Here is a 10,294-nt window from a genome sequence, read left to right as displayed (position 1 = left end):
GCAGAGAGACTGACCCTTGCCCAGTTCAGTATTCCTGTTTCTGTCTTAACATGATGATGATGTTCATTAGATATGTTCTTATTTTTGCTCTGAAAGACTACTTCTCTGATTCACTAAACTGTGGGAACCGATAAATATTTGAACAGATTATACTTACAACTAAATGTGCAAAATGCTTTGTACTTGAAATGCCACTTTGTTTCAGGTTCAAAACAGCTCATCCTGACCTTATTGGCAGCCTTCTGATGTGGCTAGAGGTACAAATCCAGTGGCGCTGAGTTTACAACACCTGAGTTTACAACACTGACCGCAAAATAATAATAATAAACCTTTATTGTCAAAGTACAACATGTGTACATTGAGATTAGCTGAGCCTCCCCCCCCCCGTGCTCTCACCCCCCAACACACAGTGACAACAAACCCTCCATCCTACCACACCATGTGAACCAACTACACCACACACCGGCCTCCCAAGTCAATTCTGCATAAGATTATGTCCCATTTAAAAGCCTAACAGCCCACGGATAAAAGCTATTTTTCAGCCTGTTGGTACGGCTGGCTATATTCCTATATCTCCTACTGGATGGTAGGAGAGTAAAGAGATACCATCCAGGGTGTGAGTCATCCTTGAGAATTTTCCTCACTCTTCCAAGGCAACGAGCCCTGGCGATGTCATCCAGTGGTGTCAGGGAACAGCCCACAATGTCTTGTGCTGTGCTCACCACCCTCTGTAATACTTTCCTGTCCGCGGCTGTCAGACCAGCATACCAAACCACAATACCATACGAGAGGATGCTCTCTATAGTAGACCGGTAAAAGAGGGTCATTAGCCGTTGTTCTACCCTGTTCTTCCGCAAGACCCTAAGAAGGTCAGATCTTCACAGAGGTAGACTCCCAGAAATTTAAAGGAGGAAACTCTCTACACAGTCCTCCCCGATGTAAAGTGGGGCAGGTTCCTCCTTTTTTCTCCGGAAGTCTAACACCATCTCTTTCGTCTTGCCAATGTTTAGGTGCAAGTTATTACTACACCATATGGATAGTTTTTGTACCTCCGCCCTATATGCTGTCTCGTCCCCACCTGTAATAAGACCCACCGCAGTTGTATCATCTGCGAACTTGATTATCGCAGTGGATGGGTTAGATGATACACAATCATAAGTGTATAAAGAGTACAGGTAGGGGCTAAGCACACAGCCCTGTGGCGTGCCGGTGCAAAGCTTCAGGGGGGTGGACAAAGCAGACCCGACCCTCACTGTTTGTAAAGTGGGGAGGGAGGGAGGGAGGGAGGGAGGGAGATCTCCAATACATTTGAATTTCAAAATTAAATACTTTGGGGGGAGGAGGAAGGGGCTGGGAATATTTTTGGAATATTTGGAACACCCCTAGTTAATGTTTGAAGCAATCTGGTTTGAACTCAGGTTAAGTCTGTTCAAATTCAGAATGATTTGGACACTGCCAATGAAAGGAGTTTGCAGTAGGTTTCCTTTTTTTATCCTAGTTTTGAAACACAGGTGGATGCAGTTATGCAAGCATCAGTTGGCCATTTCAATGGAATTCCTTGGTAATTTTGTGAAACTGTTACAGTAATTTAAGCTAAAAACCTCAAAGATAACATCAGCATGTAAGAGAAATATAGTGAAAGAGCAACCCTTAATCTATAGTAAAAATGTATTTGTCCTTAAATATATAAGTATTGAAGGTACAAACAGTCAGAAATGGAATTTGATCTAATGTTTGTTTGAACCAGCACTAAATTAATCTTTATTTCAGAAGAGAAAAATCAGTTTCCAGCAATACCTTTAAAAGTTTTGCATTCCAACTTAGCAAAATTCTTCAGAACAGAATGTTTTACACAGAAATTTGCTGAAATTACAAAAAAGTTTTTGTATAACTTCTGGGAAGGGTGTTCTGTCTCTATCCATAGCTTACTTAGTCATGAATTCATGTTCACGCTGTGGGTGCATGTTGGACAGAGCTTGCATAATGGGAAGTTGAAATTTGGAGTTTTGGACTCAAAAATTAGGCTCATATTGCAGAGCTCACTGGATGGCCTCGTTCAGTTGAGCTATTCTGAGTTTAAATGGATAAACCAAGATATTTCTTATAAACCAGGATAAGCGAACTAAAGTCCCAGTTCTCTATTTGTGCCCATATTATTTCCTGTGCCTTTAAGAGACAATCTATGAACTATTAAAATTATCAAAACCTGGCACAGCGATCACCTATCATTTGAAGGCAGCAAAATTAGCCTAAGTGGAAAATAATTTTCACATATCTTTTTTAAAAAAGGAGAGGGAAATCTCTTCCTGAAAAGTCCAGTGAGGAAAAACGTCCATCTTATCTCCTATTTTGCATAATTGTCTTAGCAATGAGGGTAGTGTATGCTTACTAAAAGACTAATCACAGATCTCTGGAGGAAGGATTAAAGATTGCAATCACAGAGTTAGGTACAATTGGCTTCCTCAATAGCAAAGCGAGATCTGCCTCATTAAAAGGAAGTTTACTATCTCTGCGGTTGCACTCTTGTCATTGGTTGAAAGTAACAAATCCTTCTTCCCAAATCATAAGAACCTAGTATGGGTCACGTCTGTGAAGAGCAACACAAGCAGAAATGAAAAGGCTCTGAACAAGATCCTTTCAGAAGACAAGGGACAAGTCATCTGACCTCCAGTTTCCCAGAGAAAGAGGAACAGCAGACAACTTAGCAGACAGACTGAGGAACAAATGGGGGTGGAGTGGAAAGAGGAATCAGCCTAGATAAATCACTAGAGAGCCACAAGAGAACCAAGTCCAACCTCTCAAGTTCCACTGAGCCTTAGTTAACCTCAATCGGGTGTTAACAGTTGGGAAGATTCTTATGCATAGGCATGATGAGCAATAAGTCAGTTTAACTGGGCCTTCATGTGTGGACGCGACAGTTTGTGCCTGACAGCAACTCACAGAGGACAGATTTTTGTAAATCCACACCTGTTGTTTTTTAAATAAAAAATGGACATGGTGCTTAATTTTAGGGATTTACAAACTATGGGGCCCCACATTTCCTAGTGGTCCTACTTTAGTGGCACTATTCCTTGCCATATTGCACTTGAAAACCTGGAGAAAAGTGGCCTTGAATTGATGCATTTAATTAAACCTGCTGCTCACCAGACACATCAGGAATAACCTTTAAAAGGTACCAGATTTGGGAAGCTCCTCTATTATATTAGAGATTTAGAAGATCCAGACTGCAAACTAAATATAAATGAGATTTGTGGATGTTACTATTTAGAAAATGAACCACAAGTACCACATTTATCCAGGCTTAAATACCGTAATTGTCAAGGAAGCACTCTTCAAATGTTACAGATCACCAATAGATGGCAGCACTGACACAGGACAATATTTCTCAAGCTTGGCCATTTTAAGCTGAGTGGGCTTCAGCTCTCAAAAGTTCTGGCTGAGGAGTTCTGGGAGTTGAAGTCCAGATGTGTTAAAGTTGCTGAGGTTGAGAAACTGTGTTAGGAGCTCTGGTATGTCCTTACCTTTAGCCACTGTTTTTCACTTCAGTTTGAAGTTGGTGTGAGAAAAGATTATGTTGCAACATAATAATGATGTTATGGAAGACTGCAGTGAATACTTCTCAGTCCGTATTAAGCAATGCATCATGGCTGAATTTTCAACTGTTGAAGGAATCTTATTGAAATTGACAGCCAGATGTAGGTTGTTTGTGGCAATGATTATGCTGACATGAGTATTGTGCATCCCTGGGCCATATAATATAAAAAGTGGACTGGGAAGAACTGATTTCTGTGATCAAGAACAAAATGGATGACCTATGACAGCTGATGCATCTCACATGAGAAATTTTGATTTAAAGACAATTGGCAGATTGCTCAAAGTGAAATTGTGTCAAGCTTGCAATTTACAGGAACATATGAATTACATAACTGAGTTCTTAATTTTTAGAAGGTTTGTGTAGGATAGTTTCCTCGCAAGCAGAAATGAAAATTTAGGGTTGAATGGAATTTAAACATAGATCTCCCAGTTTCCGTCCAAACTCTTTCAGTATTTGATGTTCATCTACTTTCATCTAATGTCCTAAATGTGTTGTTGATATTCAAAGTTGTCCCTTTGATTCTGATGTTTTATTGAATTATTTCTCTCAAAATACAAAAAAAACCATAACCAGTATTTATTCTTATTTTTGAGCTATTTCTTTTGGTTTCAGTTTGGAGAAAAATAATGGTTTTTCACTCACCAAATTATTTTTGACTTGCACTCAACTTTTATTGTATGTTCAAATGTGAGAGGAAATTTATGCAAGGTATGATTTGGGTTTTCACAATTCACCAAAGCGGGTTAAAATGGTAATTGCATTATTCCCTCTGCAACTCAATGGCTTCTCCCCATCTGCTCATGACAAGAAGCACTTTGGTTTGCAGAATTTGGAATAGGAACTGTCACCTTTTTTGTCTGAAAGAGAATATTTTCTGAGTCCCCATGAGAACAGATGTTTGTACTGCTGATCTGATTGAGTAGAGCTCAATCTTACTGTCTTACTGTCATGTTCCGACTTTCCATTTTCCCTTTCAAGATAGACTATAAATCTGAGAGATCTGATAGGATATCCTATGTCATGTCTTTGGCTAGGAGGGTCATAAGACCTGCTTTTGAAGATTCAGAAGACATAAGATTCAGGACAAGAAGCAACGGATGGAAACTAACCTAAGGGAGAAGCAACCTAGAACTAAGGAGAAATTTTCTGACAGTTAGAACAATCAGTGGAACAACCTGCCTCCAGAAGGTGTGAATGCTCCAACACTGGAAGTTTTTAAGAAGAGACTGGACAGCCATTTGTCTGAAATGGTATAGGGTTTCCTGCCTGAGCAGGGGGTTGGACTAGATGACCTCCATGGTCCCTTCCAACTTTATTATTATTATTACTATTACTACTACTACTACTACTATTATTATTATTATTATTATTATTATTATTTTATTATAAATTGTTTTTCCAAGATAACAATTTTTTCCCTTGTATTTGAGACATGGTCTTTTCTTCCTACTCTGCTCTTGGGATTTTATAATCATCCATGTGACTAATCTGAATTCACTTTTTTTCCAGATGTGGCCCAACTTATTCTATTTGAGGGATAAATAAAGTTTATTTATTTAATTCTTGCTTCCACCATCCCAAAATGATCAGTTTAGAATTATCATCCTGTAATATTCTCTCTTATGAATTACTTTTGGGATCATGTAGTATTTTAGATTCAGCTTGGTGTAATGGTTAAGGCACACCAGGGTAAAAGCTAGGAGACTGGGAATGTTACTCCTGCCTTAAACACAAAGCCAGCTAGGTGACCTTGGGCCAGTCACTCTTTGTCAACTCTAGGAAGAAGGCAAGGACAAACCACTTCCAAAAATCTTGCCAAGAAAACTGCAGACATTTGTCCAGGCAGTCACCAGGGGTCACGATTGACTGAAAAGCATGCATGGACACACATGCAGGTATTTAAAATGAAAATGTTTGTAGTTTAAGTTCTGCTTCTCCTTTACTCAAGAATCAGCTTATGCTCACTTTAAACATAATTTTAAAATGATTTAAATCTAAAATACTGTACCATTTAAAAATAAGATTGCATGAACAGATAATATAAGATATGTTTCTATATAGATAAATCCCAACAAGCCCCTCCTGGGTGCTTAATTATAGAATGATTATCACAAAATTACCAGTCATTTCTTTTTTATCTTACATTTTTTTATGAGAAAGTGGCCAATTAAAATTTATGTGCACTCCAGAACAATCTATGGTTTCATCATAATCTGGACTCCATGTGTGGCTCAGTCCAAAAGCAGCTACTTTATACTGTCTTCATTTCTATGACAACAGTTTGGTCCAACAGCATTTTTGAGTTGTTGTTTTTTAAATCAACATTATATAGATCAACATGTCTATATAATAATTTGTAATAGCTAATTGTATTTTCAATCTCTGTTAATCATACAGTGTCTTAATGTAAATTCTCCCCAAGGTCTTTCTTCCCTTGCATTCAATTTTTCCTGATACAAGTTTTAAAATTAAATTGCATGAATATAAGTCCCTTTATAAACATGGCAACTCATTGCATGCAGCTTCTCTAAAATAAGTGGTATGTGGTTTTTTCCCCCCAAATGTGTCTTTTTCCTTGAACTTTGATCATGGAAAGATGAATACTATGAGATTTTGTCTGATGCTAGAATTTATACTACTAAGAAACCTAGTGGCACCCAAATTTACTCTCAGTAAAATCCATGGATACGTTTAAACCCCTAGTCATATCTGTGAAATTCAGAAAGCAAAGCTCCATGTCACTATATTATTTTAAATGCTTTGATTGCTCTTTGCCAACGTAACAGAAAGTATCAATAATAGATTTCATTTTATTATACATTTTCATTTTTTTGTATCTCTGCATCTCTAGAACTTTTGAAATTTCAGTAAAAGGCAAGAAGTCTTCTGTGGCCTGAATTAGACACCGCTCGGGTGATCACCATTGTGACATTTTCATGGTGCTGCCATTCTGCTTTGCAGTAGGAACAGTGGTACAACGTGGAAACAGGCTAAGTATACATTTGCATGCGAAAGTAATATGCACATCTCAGCTGCTGATCTCATGGAATCTCTTGGTGACATTGTGCCCAGGTGCATGCAGACCAACAAAGACAGGCTGACCTTTCCTTTCAGCCTAACCAAGGTGACAGCAACTAAGGTCATTCCTACCTGAATCTCCTGCATTTTAATGGCAGCATAGCTGCTAATGAAACTTCTACTGTACAAGGTGTATTGCTATGGCCACAGGATAAAATTAGAGACATGGAAAGTGTGTGTTCTTAGAGATTATAAAATTGTACCTTTTCCTTCAGATTGCAATCATTGCAATGTCAAATCAATAGAGAAGCTGGCTAAATACTTCATTAGCAAAGGTGAGAATAGGTCATGAAAAATGGCCTGGGAACAAACATTGAAGGAATCATAAAGGAGAAGCTACTGTATGGTGGGACATTTCACCTTGGCTATTTCAGGAAAAGGAAAGCAGATTGGTTGTTGCAGCACCGCAACTAGGCTGTCACAGAGAAAAGATGCCAAGTAGTTACTGATAAAACACCTATTGCCTAAAATTTAATTCTGAATTAAAGTCTTCAGTTGGCATGTATCACAGAGGTATGGTTGACATATTGGAGAGTGGGGAGAAATATTAATTTATCTGTCATCTTATTTTGATAAGACTAGAATTGGAGAGCAGGTAGATAGAATGGCTATTACAACAATCGGTCAGTTTTCAGTGTACACTGTTGGTGACAGGGACAGGGTAGAGATGCTGTGGACTATCCCTTCTGCTGCCTAGGTATATTTTCCTGAGAAATTGGATTTCCCTAGATTCCTTGTCCTAGAGCAGGACTTCCCAAGTGGAGTGCTTGTACCCCCTGGGGGTGCAAGACGATATTCCGGTGTGTGTGAAAACTTGAGTTGAGAAATTTCAAAGTTATAGTGTTTATGCATAACCAGGTATTACTTTTGTAAGGGGTGCGAGAATATATCAGAAACATTCTAGGGGTGCGGGATATAGAAAAGGTTGGGAACCATTGTCCTAGGGGATTTCAATATGCATGCTAAGTTTACCCAATTGGGAATAGCTCAACATTTCATGCCTTATATGACAAACATGGACTAGCTTAAATTGATACCTGATCCCCTATGTAGCAGAGCACCAACTCGATTTAGTCCAACCTCAGTTTTGTGCTGATGTGAATCCCTGCAGGGTTAGTTAAAATGGTCTAACCCAGGTCCCCTTGATGAATGTAAATGGTTTCCTGAGTGAATTTGGGGAACTTTCTACATTCTTCGCGATATTGTCAGCAATAATGCCAATATCCCACATGTGGGATATTGGCATTATTGCTCATATGTGTCCTCTTCCTTTCCATGGAGTCAAATTGGCTAAGGATAGAGAATAGGATGAGACTTCACCTGGAGTACAAGTTGGAGAAAAGGTCTCTTGGGACTATCTCAACTTGTGAGGCTGTTTCCTTTTCTGTAGCCATTGTAAAGTGTGTAGCCTCCCCACCAATGTGAAGGGAGAGCACAGAAATAGTTTGTGGCTTGAGGTGACCTACTTGCCCTGGCCTTTTTCAATGAAGCTGATCTGACTCAAGAAGAAGAATGATGTCTGCCTCCTTCTCCTCACCAGAATCCTATCCCTTGATGCTCATTGGAAAAAAACAACAACTGTTGCATCTTAGAATCTTCTAAATCCACTATATCTCTTCTTTCAATCTTTCTCACGTGCATTTGTCTCATCAAAATACTTGAGTGATTTCTATAAATGGAATCAATCTGGCTGCAAGACCCCATTCCCTCTGTCTCAGTTTTTTAAAAAATCACTGCAGCAAGGAAGCCAAAAGATAGCATGCCTGCAGTTTGGTAATCAGAAGGCTTTCAAAATGGTTCCCCACAAAAAGTTGGTCTTGGGGCTGCGGAAGTGGAGAATAAATCTGGAACTGATCTAGGCTGTGTTTTTTGTTTATAGATCTTTGTAACTTTTCTGAGATGGAGAGTGGTTTATAAGCCCACGCACAATAAGCAGCAGCACTCTTGGCTTGACTCCTTGTGTTTTGCTAGAGTGACACTTGAACTTGAGCCGATATCTGTTGTCATCTTGCTCCTTGAACTTGATCCCTTTGCATTGCTTATGGAATCTCAGATTCTTGGCTTCAATTAACATGTCACCCTGCCTAGACAGAAGGCTGGAACTTGTTCTGTAGCTTGATAAACACGTTGCCTCTAAGATTTATGACCAGTCTGTTTATGTTGAACCGGAATTAAGTAAAGCAGTGGAAACTTGTTCCAGCCCTAAACCGAAAGTCAGGAGACCCAGCCTTATAGCAGAAAAATAAACATCAATTAATTTGCACAATTAACAGCAACTTTTTCAGCTCTGTAGATACAATAGCTCCTCCTGCCCTCTTTTATTACTCTGGGAGTGCCCAGTCTTCCTCTGGCCCTCTCCCCAAATGTGAAGGTAGTGCAGAGAAATCTCCTATCTTGTTTTTACAGCTACAAAGGCTGCTGTATTCCATCTAAAAATCCTTGCCGTCTAAAATTCTATTACTGACACAGCAGCAGTTTGGGCAATTCTTTATCTCTTAGAGCAGAGCCCATTTCTCTCAGCTTTTTCAGGCTTCATAACATAAATTACAATACCTAACCAATTACAACCAGGAATGCATATTTACGTGTAGCCTGTGGTTTAGATTTTCCTGGAGCTGAATTAGATTGTGCAAAGCATGTTAGGTGGACTCAGTGTGAGCGAGAAGAGCAAGTTAAATTAGTCAGAATGGAATAGGATCAAACTGATCTGGGGATTAAGATGGTATTAAACGGGTGTTAGACTTTAATCCTAATTCAGAGGGAGACTGGAAGCAGTCCGTGTTAACAGGTCTGCTAATTTCAGCTATGTGGGTCCAGCAAAAGAAGCTATGATATGATTTGTTGGGTTTTGACAAAGTAGGTTATCTCAACCCGGCCAATGTTGTATGTAAATGAAGGCTTATTTTGCATCCCCACGGTGGGATCTAAAGTAGTGTAGGCCGGCTGCTACATCCCTTCTTGCTCCCAGGACCTTGCCTGACTTCACTCTTTATATTAAAGAAATATCTGACGTTTAGCAATGAAGAACTAGCATATTCTAAAAGACAATGCAGTTTCTAGCATTATCTTGATTTCCCAGGACGTGGGTGCCTGGTTCCACATCCTTCCTCAGAAATAAAAATGAAGGGTGGCCGAAGGTTAGTCTAGATGTTGTCTGTCCAGAAAAGAATAAATATAAGTATCAGGTATGATCCCAAAGAAGAGACAATGTCAGGGACCAGTCTAGTGCTCCCATCACTGGAGGTTTTTAAGAGGAGCTTGGACAGACACTTGTCTGAAATACTATAGGGGAGCAGGAGGTTGGACTAGAAGACCTCCAAGGTATTGCTCTCTCCTTTATGAATCATTATTACACTCAAGACTGACTATTTTATATCATATGTATCTCTTAAAGATTTAAATGTTACACTCCCATCAGTCAGGGATGCGGTGGCTCAGTGGGTTAGGACGCTGAGCTTGTCGATCAGAAGGTCGGCAGTTTGGCGGGTCGAATCCCGAGTGCTGCGTAACAGAGTGAGCGCCTGTTACTCGTCCCAGCTTCTGCCAACCTAGCAGTTCGAAAGCACGTAAAAATGCAAGTAGAAAAATAGGGACCACTACGGTGGGAAGGTAACAGCGTTC

This window comes from Vipera berus, assembly GCF_964194415.1.
Source record: "Vipera berus genome assembly, chromosome: 2".
In the NCBI taxonomy this organism is placed as follows: domain Eukaryota; kingdom Metazoa; phylum Chordata; class Lepidosauria; order Squamata; family Viperidae; genus Vipera; species Vipera berus.
This window is presented reverse-complemented; position numbering follows the sequence as displayed.